Below are 14981 nucleotides of genomic sequence, written 5' to 3' on the forward strand. Positions count from 1 at the left end.
TATACAGTTCCAACAGGCAACAGGTATTAGCTATGAATGCCAAAGGCATAAATCCATTTGCTTCAAACTAAGAGAGTATATTTGTCCTGTGTTGATGATATTACTCTAGTTAATGTGAGGAACTAAAAAGAAACGATCACAAAACATGGTCTTAGAGTGCACTCTTACTGTGCAATTTAATCTTAATTTGGGCTTTTGCACCTTGCTGAGTTTCATTCCCTCCATGTTTTGCAGTAGTTCTGGTGCTTGGTTTTATACACACACACACACACACACACACCCCGCTCATGCTGGGTATTAGAAATATTACTGTAAAAATAGTAATGTGTATCAGGCTACAGGGATTTTGTAGGCAAAACCATTAGAACTGTAAAATGCTAAGACTCCAAGTAGCAGGGGTCAGGATTAAAGGACTGGGTGAGCAATGTTAATGGGGCACACAGCAGGGCACACACTAACCAGGTATTACAGGCACCTTCTGAGGAATTACTGGAGGTGCTCAGCCTTGTGATTTCTGTCTCCTCCTCGCCCAAGGCACAGCCCTTCCAATGCTACCAGTCAGCTGTCACGCTTTGCAGCTTTTGTTAGCTCATGTCACTGGTAGCAGCAGCAGCTGTTTTAATACGACATTTTCCCGGGCTTTCCAGCCTGCTTCGAACTCTAGCCACTGAAAGAGACAAAATTTACATTTCCAATTCACAGGCAATCCAGTCCATTAGGTTTAACAAGTGAATGAACTTCATATGTAACCTACAGCAAGCATCAGCTCGGTGGCTATTCATTTTAACTGATTGCCTCGTTCACTACATCTACAAGCCCCCGGCGTGGCCATGGCAACTGGTTTTGCTTAAATGCAGCTGAACAGTGGAGTTAATTTTAGATTAGATGAGGAGGGAGGCTGGGAAACCGAGGGGAAGCTACAGCACTGGCTTCCCCATTGCAAAGGAGTAGATTGTGTCTGCCAGTTTATATTTGCAGATGGCTGTATACAGGCAGAATGATACGAAGCCAGAGACATGCATACATACTGCCATATTATGGAACATAGCTATGATACATATGCTCTTGAAATATACAAGCCTACAGGCTTGTACAACTACTAAGAGCTGGGCCTCACAGGAATGAGCTAGAGAACCCCCTTTTATGATCACCAAATCACAGGCAGGAGAGCTTTCTTCATTCCCAGGCAGGAGTCCCTCCCATGGTGCAGTGCATAATGGGCAGCTTTTTAAACTTCGAGGGAGTTTTTAAAAGCCACTTACTAATGGTGGAGGTTGCAACAGCAATTCAGGAACTGCAAGAAGCAGCCCAGCTGCATCATGCATAGATCTCCACACATGTTTCTCTGTAACTACACTTGCATTCCTTTCCATAACTAGTCATATAGGAGCAGTTCAGGTCAGGGATGCCAGTTTTCTGGGCTGAGTCCATTGTATGTGGATCTCTTCTTCAATTTATTGGCAACTGTGCAATGTACTGCAGTGTCTCTTCCTTTCAGCACACTTTGCGCACTTAGTAGCTATTTCTATCCCCACCAACCCAGATTGTCTACCTGGCTGGCTGCCCTTTCTCCATTCCTTCCTCCCCCCTTCCCTCCCCTCTCCCTTTCTGGTGGGGGCCCACCTTCTCCTGCAATGCCCTCTTCATCTGCTTCGGTCTCTTGCTCTTCCTTGGAAAGAAACCTTGGAGCAAAAGTGTATTGTCAGTAGAGGGCTGGCCTTGAGTGTTTCCACAGAGAGACTCTGGACCAGCACTCTACTAGCCTCCACGAAATGTACTGAGGCCAGCACTCTACTAACCTCCTTGAAGTGGCAGTGAGCAGACAGGTGCATGTAGGTGGGTGGCAGCTCTTCTACCAGGCCCCATGCTGCCTCCAGGACCCGATCAGGAGGTTTTGTGCCCTTGCCACCCTCTGCATTCACAGCCTTGTTTCAGGAAGCCATCTAACTTTGTTGCTTATACCTGAAAATGCTATGCTTGAAACAAAGAAAAAGCTGGGATCATGTGGTGTGCAAGGACTACACAGTGCCATCGCCCTTTGGGATGTACAGACAATGCAGCACTCAGACACATGACCAATGACAAAAAATCTCCACAAATTGTACTCGCCACTGATGATATTAAATTGATCTGATTGTGGGTCTCTTTGGGGTAGAGAGAGTGCGACAAAGTAGGCAGTGCGTAATGAGTAGGGGTGTGTATAGACTGGTTGGCATGGTTTGGAACCAAATTTGGACCAAACCATGGGTCCCCGAACTAGTTTGTTTGAACCCATCAGCTGGGCTGGTTGGGTCAACAAACCGGCTCAAACCAGTTCAAAGTGGTTCAAAATCGATCCGTTTGAACCAGCCTGGTTCACGGCGGACTGGTTCGCCATCAAACCAGATCTGCAGATCCCTAGTAATGAGAACAGAGTATTGTGTTGGGCATGCAGTGGGAGCCACAGACAGACCTAGGGCCACTGGGAACCAGAACTGAGATAAATTATGTGGCAGGGTTGCTTGAGACTGAGAACTAATTTGTTTATGCAGCAGAATTAGGTGGTAAAATGCTGAGATGAAAGAATAGACAGCACCACCTCAGACTTCAGACAGGAAGCACCATGTTTTAATATTCTGTGTAAAAATCCCCCATACACAGAAAACATGTTCGTCAGGAAAAAGGTTTTATCCCAGCCTAATCTCTTTGCTGTACTAGTTTTCTGCTTGTGGAGAGGGGAGGGAGAAGAGGATTCATATAAATAATTCCTGAAATCTGAAGTGACACAGTTCGCTCCACCACCTCATCATTCTGCCACCTCATCCTGCAGTGTGTGCAGACAGAGCTTTACCTTACCCTCATTATCTTAGGTTATACAGATGCCTAAAGTTTGCAGCAATGAGGCCACAAATTCCTTAACTGGGCTGTGTATGAACTGCCACATTTGACATATCTTCTTTCAAAACACATTCAGACCTCTGGTGAGGGAGAGCCCTCAGACTTCTTTTCCTCCATTCTTGCAATACAACAATGATGATGGGCTGCAGGGAGAGAGCAAGAGAGCGAGCACAAAGCTCAATATTCATGTAAGTCCAGAGCTGAAGATATTGACTTTAGACAAGCATAACAGTGTATTGAGGCTCCCTGAGGCAGCTCTACTGATACATCTCATTTGTAAACTCCAGCTTCAGAGTCATGAATGCCTCTGCCTGTTCCAGTGTTCCCAAATGTTAAAATCTGTAGTACCAGAAGGGCTCTCCTGCTATGCTGTTTCTGCACACATCAATTGATCCACTTTCATCCTTACCTGAAGTCTGCTCTGCCAATTCACCTGACTCTAAAGCCTCCATGCTAATAAGTACCTCCTGCCTGGATTTGAGTTCTGTATCATGCCCAACATTTCCAGAGATGAAGCTGTGTGTACATGGCTAGATGGCCTGAAGAAGGTGAACAAAGTGATAATAAGGGAAAGTGTTCTGTTTATATTATTTGGACCATCTAGCCATGTACAAAAGTCCACCAAAAGAAAGATGGGCATAATGAAGAACTCAAATCTGGGCAAGAATTAAGATGGAGGCTTGAATGAGTCAGGTGAACTGGCAGAGCAGGCAGGACTGGAAGGCGTTCCCCCAAATGGGAACCTCAAGTAAAGATTCAGGTTAGGATGCTTTCTGAACATTTTAAGATAAACAGTTGCTGGTCTTGAAAGTCCCCTTATGGCCTTTAAAATTTTGCACTAGCCATAACCTTCCTCACAAACATGATGCCTTTCCAATTTTATTGATCCCAGGGTTTAGTAGGTGCTGATCCTGTCTCCCATGTGACATGGCCATTGAAGGGTAAAGAAGTCTCTCCCCGCCCTTAAAAAAAAAACAAAAAACCATTGGTTGCCTGTGGAAATGCTTTATGCTGGAGATGATTTGGTGACTGATGACCCCTTTAACCTCCAAGTTAATGCAAAGCAGAGACCCTGGGGTCAGATTTTCAAATGTGTTCCAGTTTAGGTTTTATGCTCTAATTCCAAGTACTTGCTTGAAAGCAGGGGGCCATAGCTTAGTGGTGGAATGCATGCCTTGTATGAAGAAGGTTCTACGTTCAATCTCTGGCATCTTCAGTTAGGGCTGGGACGGTCCCCAGTCTGAACACTGGAGACCTGCTGCCTAGACAATATTGAGCTAAGTGAATTAGATGGAGAGGACAGTTGGTTTTGCAGTAGCGAGCCTGAATTGTCCCCTTTGCTAAACAGGATCTACCCTGGCTTACATTTGGATGGGTGACTATGTATGATCACTGTCTTCTGTAATATTTTCCTCTTAGGGGATGGGACTGTAGCTCAGTGGTAGAGAATCTGTTTGCATGCTGAAGGTCCTAGTTTAAATCCCTGACATCTCCAGGTAGGGCTGGGAGAGACTTCTGTCTGAGACCTTGGAGAGTCACTGACCAGGGGTGGAACCACCATTGCATGGTAGGGTTCAAAGAACCTGGGCCACCAATGCAAAAGGCTGCCAGTGCCCAGAGGTGCACCAAGGTAATTTTGGAGCCTAGACCTAAAGGATTTTGGAGGGAGGCCCCCTGCAAATTAAGCATCATCTTGCTTGGCCAGGTGACCACACTATCCAGAACAGAATAAAGAGGATTTGGGCGCCACCAGGGGCTGTGGAGGCCCTGGACTTCAGCCCCACAGTCCAGGGGTAAGAGCGCCTCTGCCAGTGCCCTCCTTGTGTGTGACATCACATGCAAAGGAGGCATGGCCCGATCACCGGAGGGCCCACCCAGTTCTCCCTATTGCATTTCCAACCAGTGTTTGCTGGCTGGATGCATTTATTCCCCTTTCTCTCCCTTGCTGGAGGGAAAGGGAAATAAACTCAGCCACCTGGAAATGAACTCAGGAGAGCTCGCACAGGCTCATCGGAGCCTGGGCCATGTCCCCCTTTGTGTGTGATGTCACGTACCCGGCCATCACGCGCATTGCCGCCAGCAAGAGGCACAGGCTGCCCTTCCATTAGCTATGCCACTGCCAGAGTCACTGTAGACAATATTGAGCTAGATGGACCAATGGTCTGACTCATGATAAGGCAGCATCCTTTGTAACTAATGATTTGACAGTCAAAGGCAGCTACCTATGTGCATACAGTACTAAGTAGGTTAGTATCCAAATTGCAGTCTAATTTTCAGGAAAAAATATGTTTCAATTTAGAATCATGTGAAACAAGAAGATTTTCAAAACTATTGCCTTTTTATCATGCCCACTGAGTTCATCTAGGGAACTCTGAGTTACTTCTTTTCATGGTCAACTGTTATGCAATGTTTGTTCACCAACCACTTGTCAAACATCAACATATTAAACATTAAGTGGAGGGTGCAGATGAATGATTCTCTGACGGATTGATCCCAGATCAGCAGCAGTGCAAAAGAATCCATTCTGAAAAGGCAAATTTACTTGGAGAAACAGAAGCTAACCTCATTTGAATTTTCTCCCCCCACCATTCTTCCTTGGTAGTGCTTTGCTGTTTATTGTTCCCTTCCTTATTCTTTTCATTCTGTTCCCCCGCCCCCCTCTGTCTCTTCTCTCTCCACATCTACCTTTCTTACTGTCTGCATTAGAACTTCAAAACAGATAAATATCGCCAACATCCTCTCCAGCAATTACTGCAGAAGATGCGAAGAAAGGGATTAAAAAAAAAAAATCCACTGTGTGCAGGCTCTGTAGGATGGAATTTTCTTTTCTTTTTTTAATGGATGCAGAGAAACCTATTGAGATTGATTAGCCAACATTGTGATTTGTAATTTTGCTTAATGCTATTAAAGAAAGGCATTGACCGCTTGTGCAGGAGAGCTTGGATGGATGCCAAGATTTTGCATAATGAATTCAGAGGATTAATCTCATTAGTTTTCCTCCTCCCTTTCCTGTTGCTACCCTTCTACATTCCTGAAGGCAAAGCACGGATGCAGACTACAAAAAAAAAAGCTTGATACTGACTGGACTGCACCTGATATTTGAGAGACCTTCCTTCCTAGGCTGGCAGCTAGTGGTGTGACTCAGCGCACAGTGGCAGAACAATGGCAAGATTATTTGAGAGCTTGGGTGTGCAATTCAAAGACCACTGGTAGCGGCAATATACAGAACAAAAGAGGGACAAGGATCATGTTCTTATGTGGATTTGCTACCTGGTTATCAAGGGGTGTTCATGTGGGTAGATAAATTGAGGCCACATGGCAGAAACATTTTCAAGCACAGGTGGTCATTAGGCAGCCCTGTTTTCTGAAAAAGGGTTATGGCAATTTTGTGGATGGCTTTGTAATCACAGCTTGAAGTGTGGGTGGCTTCAGGTTGTTGGAGGCCAGCATTCATTGAGGATGAATGTCATCCTAACCTGTGAGTCATGCTCAAATGTATATCTGGCAGGGATAAGAGCGAAAGAGCATCAGACTGCTTTGCAAAAATGGTAGTGCGGCCTTGTATTTCTTAATGGTAAAACAGCTGGTGAAGGCTGAAGACGCCCACAATAGTCGCTGTGACCTCTTGTGGGAGGGAGAGGCCTTGGCCATGTGAGCAAGGGGCAGCTAGAGCTTCAGTGCTGGCCTTAGACCTTTTTCATCACTGACAAAACATCACAACGGTGATGATCCCCACTCTATGCAAAAATCTTCTGGATTGGAGTTCTGGTTAAAATGACACAGAAAGATGGAGATTGGATGCAAAAAAAATTGAGTCCCCTTTAGAATCTGATGAGTCCCCTTTGGAATCTGATATAAAGCAATCACTCCCCTTGGGTGGAAATGATTGCTTTACCTTGTGTTGATCCTAATCATTGCAGTCCATTCTTTATGCTTGGAAGTTTGTCACTCTAGAGTCTCAGTACCAATGCTGTCAAATCATCAGTTTAGAATCCTCATGGCAAAGCCGCAGAATTTTCAGTTTTTAAAAAATAGAACTTTCATATGGGGCAATGTGAGGAGAGGGAAAACTTCCAGGGGCGTAGCTAGGGTGGGGCAGGCAGGGCACGTGCCCCGGGCGCCACTTGAAGGGGGGTGCCATATTTTTAAATTAAATTTTTTAAAGGCTTCCAGAAAATAAAAGGGCCACCGTGCATACTCATATGGCCTCTGTGAGGCCCTAGGCTATGCCAGGCCTCACAGAGGCCATTTTGTTTTCAGCGGCCATTTTTTTAAAAAAATATTTTTTTAAAATGGCCACCACACATACTCAAATGGTCCCTGTGAGGCCCTAGAGGCCAGCGCAGGGGAGGGGAAACCTTTGCAGACCCCCCCCCGGCCTTTAGGAAGCCCCCCAAAGGGGCTACAGGTAATTTTTTTTTAAAAAAAATTAATATACTATAAGTCACTGTACACATATTCAGATATGTGACTTGCATGTGACCTTCAGGCTTGTATTTTTCAGCTGATATTATAGTAAAGTTATCTGAAAGATGAGTGTCAGATGTTTGGACAGGGGGCGCAATTTCTGTTCTTGCCCTATGCACTATTTTCCCTAGATACGCCTCTGAAAACTTCAACCATAGCTTGTTGCTCATTCTTCTTTCTCTTGTAGCAGTACCATAAGCCACATCACCTCAAGTATGTGACTGACTTGGAGGAGCAGAGCTGCCATGTAGTTCAGCAGTTTTCTCACATCAGACAGCAGTGATCTCAGAGCTTATTGGTTGTCCCGTCTCAGACCTAACCTTATATAATCTGCTTCCTCCTTCTCCATCCTTGCAAAATCCTTTGCTTTCCCCCTTTGTCTTTTCCACTAGCATTGCAAGAGGGAAGGCCCCCAATTTACCTGGGCAAGCAAAAAAGAGAAGGAAACACTGTCCCCCACACATTTTGATATAGGTGCTACTTTCTGGGGATGAGACACAACAGCATAATCTTTTTCCTCAATAGAGGCAACAATGGCACTAGAGGAGATATAAACCTGCCTTCTCCAATAGACTCTCCCTCTCTGTTTTGCCCTGTCCACATAGAACTAGTACCAAAATGATTGCTGCATTGAGCAAGTTCTTTTATATTTAAATAGGAGGTTGCAAAAGGTCTCTTTACTGCACAGCTGGCAACACTGTTCTGTTATCCAGTTCTCAGGACTAGATTTCCCATGATGCTCTGGGCAAAAAAGGAGGAGAAAGGAAAGGAGCAAATTGGATGAAAAGGAGGATAAGATGTCGCAAAGGAGTTCATAGTAAACTAAGGATGTTTAGTATTCCAGAGCCTGCCTAGTATGTCCTCCTTGCCAGGAGCAAACAGCAGAACATTGTTTCGTGATTCGGCAAACCCTGTTAGGCCACAATCCCATGCCTGGCTCAGCCTTGGGAGCAGGAGAAGTGTCACTCACACACAGTGAAGAGTTCCTTATGTCGATCCAAGCTGAAATGATGATATGCCCATAAGCACAGACAAGCCCTCTTGCCTGTACCTGTTGAGCTGGTCAGAGGCTAGTGCGCGCTCACAGTGGGAGCTTTGTACATGCTGCTGCTGAGGTCATGCCTCTGTGGTTGGCTGACAAAGCCTGGCACAGTCAGTCTTCCGTGGCTTATGCTCAGAGGGTTCTGTCTGAGCTACAATATGAACAATTGGAGGATGCTCATTGGCCTTGATTTCCCTAGAAGCCTGAGGGGTTGTGTGGTGCTTACAGGCACTGGGGAGAACAAGCTGAATTGGCAAGGAAGCCTTTCCTTGCATTGATACAACGTGACAGCCTCGTCCCATTAGTGGCACTTCGTTCAGCAGTAGTAGTGTCATATACCATTAGTATTTGTTGTCATTCGTGGGAGTAGAGAGTGACTAATGTGAAATGGCTCCCAGAACCTTCTAGAGAGAAAGTAGAGGAGACTGATACTAGTGGCTTGTCTATCCTGTTACAGAGCTATTTGCTGCCTGGATAGCTAGTCCCCTCTCACTGGATACCAGGGGGAAACCACAGTTCCATAATGCCAAAGTCATGCTATTCCACAAAATTACCACTCCGTTTTCAGATCCTTTTAAAAGGAGGGTTCACAACAATACTTGGCTTTTTGAGTGTTCAGAACACCTCACATCCATTACCTGAGTAATCCTTATGACTCTGTGGGTTGGCACTGTTTCCCTCACATTGCAGGAGGCAGTGGTCTTAGGCAACACAAGAGCTTGCCTAAGACCACACACCGAGGTTGTTCACCGGATGGGTGGGAGGAAGGCTGGTTTGACTCACCTTCCCCTCCCACCAGGTGACAGATCACTTATTGCTGGGAGTGCGGGACTGTGCTCCCAGATGACCTGCACTGCGTGCCTGCAGTGCAGAGCTTTGGAGGCTGGGACGATGCATCCTGGCTTCTAGAAAACCCACAACACACTGCCTGACATACAAAATGCATTGGGGGAGTCCTCCTTGAGACAGGCACTCTAGGCACGCATCTCTGCGTGCAGCTGGGCTGGAAGCAGCCGGCACTTGCACACAAGCAGCAAGCTTGGGTTAAGGGAACGCTCGCTAACAACCAGGCTAAAAGGCCAGGCTAGGCGGTGCTGCCCCACCGGGATCGGGGCTGATCCAGACAGTTCTCACATGCAGCCTAACCCAGGCTGGGCTTCCCTAGCCTGGGTTAGACTGTGCATGAGAACAGCCTCAATGAGTTCATGGCAGATGTGAGGTTTCAACCAGGGACTTCTCCGCTCTCCGCTCCTGGGGCTACTCATAGCTTTGTTGGGGGGGGGGAGGTGGGAATTTTGAGGACTGCAGAGCAGAAGGAAGGGGTTAAGTATCCCTTCTCCATGGTCCCAGTCCTGACTGGGTGCTGGGTGCTATTTAAGTTTAGTGGGGTGGACCAGAGGCTGTCATGTCTTATTTAGTGTCGTGTCTATTTTGACCATGAGAGAGGCTAGGTCCCAATCTCAAACCATGATATTTCTATCCCATGGAGGATAAGAACATAAGAACAGAGACAGGATGCCTCTAAATACCAGTTGCAGAGGAGTGACAGCAGGAGAGGGGGCATGTCTCAGGTCTTGCCTGTGGGCTTCCCAGGAGCATCTGGTGGGTCACTGTGTGAAACAGGATCTGGACTGGATGGGCCTTGGGCCTGATCCAGGAGACTTCCATGGCATTTGTAGCTTGTTTGCCAAAGAGCACTTCATTTGATCAGTGCTACAGAACACCACACTATCAAAGACACCTATTTCTATCACCCCCTAAGTATTTTGCACTTCACTGTCATAAATGCCATTTGTACAAATTATCGACACGGTTGGAAATGTCTCCGTTTTACAGAAACAGAAAACCAAAGTGACTTGTCCAAGAAATACACGGGGTGGAAGACATGCTTGGACATGGCTCCATGTCTCTTAAGTTTCCAGCACACTGGGAAATTGAAGGGTTGAACTATATCTGTCTGGTTTTTACTTTACAGACCTCAAAGAGGCAGGTGAACAATGTAAAAGGCTTGGTTTGAGCAGCCCCAGTATTTATGTTTTGGGAAAGAGCTTTCTGTCTCTCTAGCTGTTCAGAGAGCATCACTGTCAGATTATTCTTCTGCAGCATGCCATTCAGTTGCGTCCTCTGGCAAAGCATTTCTCAACCTACACATTTCACCTGCAGACAGCATCGTGTTACTTTCCCATAATTACATATGACAAACTTCACTATTACATCCTATAAATATTTATAAAACACTGACACAGTGGAAACAAAAGAGCAAATCCTTTACACTGGAAAGGGGAGCAGATGAAGAACGCCGCTGAAGGATGGATTTCTCCAGGTGTGAGGCAAGTCTCCCCGAGGAGATATCAGAGTTCCTGGGAGAGGCATGAACTCTCTTCTGAACCATCTAAGAGGTCATTTAAAGCTTGAAAAGAGTACAACACCATGAAGCCACTGCCAGTCTGTGTCGACAATACTGAGCGAGATGGACCTATGGTCTGACTCAGTATATGGCAGCTTCCTATGTTCCCTCTCCAGCTATACTGCAGTCAGCTTGGGCTGATGTGAATCATACTACTTGTGTTGATGGTGTCTCTCCTCTCCTCTCCTCTCCTCTCCTGGAGCCTCTTCCACAGGGACATAGGAAGGTGCCTTTTAGTGAGACAGACCATTGGTTCATCTAGCTCAGTATTGTTTATACTGGCAACAGCTCTCAAACCTTTCAGGCAGTTCTCAGCCCTAACTGGATACACCAGGAATTTAATTAATTAATTAATTAATTAATTTCTATCCCACCCAAACATACGTCCCTGGGCGGCTTGAAACTGGGAATTGAATTGAATTGAAACTGGGACCTTCTGCATGCAAGCATTCAAATGCTCTTCCACTGAGCTGTGGCCCCATCCCCTAAGGAAAATATCTTACAGCACTCACATCTAGTTACCCATCCAAATGCAAATCAGGGGGGACTCTGCTTAGCAAAGTGGACAGTTCATACTCACTACCACAACACCAGCTCTTCTGCTGGTCTTGCTACATTCCATATATGTAATACTTACCCTTTCCATGAATCTGCCTTCCCTGTACTTAGGAGGCAAGTCAAACAATCTTAGAGCAGTTGATTCAGATTAGTTGAACTGAGATGGTATAATCTACCAATGGGAACTGTAGCATCTCAAGCCCAGGTAGAAACTCTTCTTGCAAGCAGAGGTGTAACTAGGGAAAACGGCGCCCGGGGCAAGCACTGAAATGGCGCCCCTCCGCGCCCCCAACATACTACATTATACTTAGGTTTTTCCTCACAAGCGCCCGCCGCCGCCAAGCCAGGCCACTGACTGGCCCCCAGGTGCCAGCAAAGCAATGGGGGGGCGTGGGCGGCGTGGAAGGGACCACTCGTGGGGGAGGGGGCGCCAACGCGCTCCCTTGACTGCTGCAGCGCTGCTGCACTGAGCAGGAAACATTTGTATTAACAAAAAAATTTAAAAAATTTTTAAAAAATTTTTTTGTCATGGCGGCGCCCCCCACATGACCAGAAAAGATGGCGCCCGGGGCACGTGCCCCCCCCCTGCCCCCACTATAGTTACGCCTTTGCTTGCAAGCAGGCAAGGCCCTTTAAGAACTCTGAGAGGCCTAAGGGAAGAATGTTCACTTGAGCGCCCCCACTTTTTTCTGGCCGACATTCTGCACAATGTTACTCACATGTTGGAATGTAATGTTGTGAGCAGTTTTGCAAGCACAATGATTACACAAATTGAGTTATGCAACATTGTGGCTATCTTCCTCTATAATAAAATGGTTAGGTGTAATCCCGTGTCTGCCCGTGTCTTTCTCGGCTGCAGGCACCAGGTGGCCATGTTGGCTCCCGTAAAGGGGGAAGGGGAAGCGGGGACCGGGGAGGGCAGATGCGGCAGCGGCGGGAACGGCCCTGCAGCTGAACCGAGAAGGAGAAGCGGGGACATGGAGGGGGGGAGGCGGCGGGGGAAGCCGGCCAAGGCGGCGGCGAAGCTGCGGCTGAGGCCTGGCGGCGCGGAGCAAAAATGGCGGAAACGGGACCGGCAGAGGCGGCGGCGGTGGGTCCAGGCCAGCCGCGGGGATAGAAGAGGCGGCGGCGGGTCTGGCCCGCCCGCCAAAAAGAACAGGGGCAGCGGCGGCTGCAGGGAAGGGAAAGACGCCGGGGGCCCGGGCACAGGAAGGCCAGAGGCGGCCACGAGGAGGGCAGAGGCGGGGGCGGCGGGTCCAGCCCAGCCGCTGGAAGAGGAGAGGTGGCGGCAGCGGGTCCGGCCCAGGCGCCAAAAACAACAGAGGCGGCGGAGGAAGCCGGGTGAGGAGGAGAGGACGGGCTGAGCGCGGGGAGAGGAAAGACGGTGACAGAGGCCGCCCTACTAGCGCCCGTTATTGTAACGGGCTTGAAAATACTAGTCTATAATAAAAGCCTTCGGTGTAATCCCGTGTCTGCCCGTGTCTTTCTTGGCCGTTCTGCTGCGCGGAGCGCATGCCCAGAACATCCGAGAAAGATACGGCCGCAGAGAGACGGCGGCCATGTTGGCTCCCGGTCCGAGAGAAGGAGAAGCGGGGATCAGGGAGGGCAGAGGCGGCCTCAGAGAGAGGAGAGGCGGTGGCCCTCCCCCCGAAAAGAGCAGGGAAGGGAAAGACAGCAGGGGCAGGCTGCAGGAAGGCCGGAGGCGGCAGGCACGGGACCAAACGGACTGCAGGCAGAAGCAACAGCAGTGGGACCGGCCCTGCCACGGGGAAAAATGAGGAAGCGGCGGCGGGACCGGCCCGCCCGCAGGGAGGGGGTAACGGCGGCAGCGGGGGTTTAGGAACGGCGGTGGCGGCGGTTTAGGAATGGTGGCAGCAGCGGGACCGGCCCGGAAAGAGGGAAGGGAAAGGCACCAGACCCGACGCGGGGACAGAAGCGGGCCGGCCTGGCCATGGGTGGGTCCGGAACAGACAAGGGAAAAGCAGAGACGGCGGAGGCGGGACCAGCCTGAAAGACAAAAAAAAAAAAAAAGTCACACTAAGCACACTAAGCGGGGGCCCCGGAGCGCACAACTCTCCTAGCGCCCGTTAATTTAACGGGCTGAAAATTACTAGTTATAATGGCTGAATGGCTGCAGATCTCCATTTACACAATTTTGTGCTTGCGCAACAGTGTTCTTGCACAACTGCAAAACATGTCATTCCGCTGTGTGTATAATATTGTGCAGTATGTCAGTCACGGCATCCTGTTAATACTAATACTAACCCCAAATACTGAAATAACTCTTGATCCTGAGTTTATATATTAACTGATTAGTTTTACTGCCTTGAATGAAAAAGATCAATCTGATAGTTTCAAATACTGAAACATACTTTGGATGGGGACATCTCCATCTGTGGGGCCTGGGGCAATTCCTCTCATCTCCCCACAAAAGGCCTGCAAGTAGGTGAAAGAGGGAGCCATGGGAAAACATGATGAGTTCTGTCAGTTCTTAGAATATGGACACCAACTGAGATGGTATTGTCTTCCCATGGGAGTTGTACAAATTTAGTTTTGATGTGAGGGAGTCATTCAAAATGGTGCCCCCACATGAGAAACTTACAATGTCTGAAAGAAGCTAAACTTGAGAATATTTTTTCCTGACATAGAATGTTTTTCACATTGGGTGCAATGTTCATGTGAGGGTACTTTCAAACAAACTGCTACCCACATAAAAACTGAGATTGCACAGTTCACATGAAGACTCTTTGTAGTATCTTAAACATGTCTGAATCAGTTACATTTGAGGGAGAGCAAGATCTAATTTCCTAACTTGCAAATATTTGTGATAATGGTGTCTGAAAACTGTGTTGTGTTGTGTCCCAGGAATTTGGTCCAGGCTATTAATTCCAGAGAAAGATCTGTTCCTGTAGGCCTTTTCTTCCCATTTTCTAAAACTTTCCTCACAAAGTTTTGCAAGTCTCAGCCAAGGAAAACAGGAAGCTTGTATCTCTGTTCTTAGGACATGATGGACAGGGTTAATTACCATATGAAAGTTCAAATGTTGTCAGAGTTCCAACAGTACATTTTTCATAAATCACAGAAATATGTGTTCAGTATTTGTTGATTCAGTATTTGTAAGTTTTCCTTACACTGTTCATGATTCAGTGGCTCATTTCTGAAATTTTGCAAGTCATCCATTGGTCAGTCTGTGTCAGAAGATAAAGGGGACTGAAAACAACGGAATGAGCAACAGCACCACTGTTAGTAACAAGGTGTCCACAGTTTTCCATTCCCCACACACAATTCAGGAAATACTGCAAAGATTAAACATTTGAACTTAGATATGTGTTGAAGAGCACATAAAATAAGATTGAGTTATGATCAATCAGCCACTTAGCCACAGACACCAGACGTATTTGTGGCTAAGTGACTGATTGATCATAAGTTAACTCATCCTATCTTCTGCGTGCTATACTTCACTCCCGAAACTGACTTGTTAGTTCAAGAAATCTCTATTTCTGGTGGCTGTTAACTCAGAAGGCCATGTTTCAATCCTTAGAGTGTTTGACAGATACTGCCTGTCACACAATTATAGACCACTAACTAAAAGACTGGATGTCAGCCTGTAGCTTAACAAAGTGCTTCCCC

General features: G+C 47.2%; 1 long non-coding RNA gene across 3 annotated transcripts in view; it reads right to left on the minus strand.

Annotated features, from left to right (window-relative positions):
* Positions 1-239: 239 nt before the first annotated feature.
* LOC128324055 (uncharacterized) overlaps positions 240-14981 on the minus strand; it is a 56940-nt gene continuing 42198 nt past the window's right edge. For 2 of the 3 annotated variants that reach the window (XR_008306605.1, XR_008306606.1), the window contains exons 8-9: positions 2836-3020; positions 240-667 (exon numbers count right to left, since the gene is read on the minus strand). This is a non-coding gene — a long non-coding RNA (uncharacterized LOC128324055). The remainder of the gene's footprint in view (positions 668-2835; positions 3021-14981) is intronic. The other variant, XR_008306607.1, reaches the window with a different exon arrangement.

The sequence above is a fragment of the Hemicordylus capensis genome, chromosome 4 (genome assembly GCF_027244095.1).
Source record: "Hemicordylus capensis ecotype Gifberg chromosome 4, rHemCap1.1.pri, whole genome shotgun sequence".
NCBI classification, from domain to species: domain Eukaryota; kingdom Metazoa; phylum Chordata; class Lepidosauria; order Squamata; family Cordylidae; genus Hemicordylus; species Hemicordylus capensis.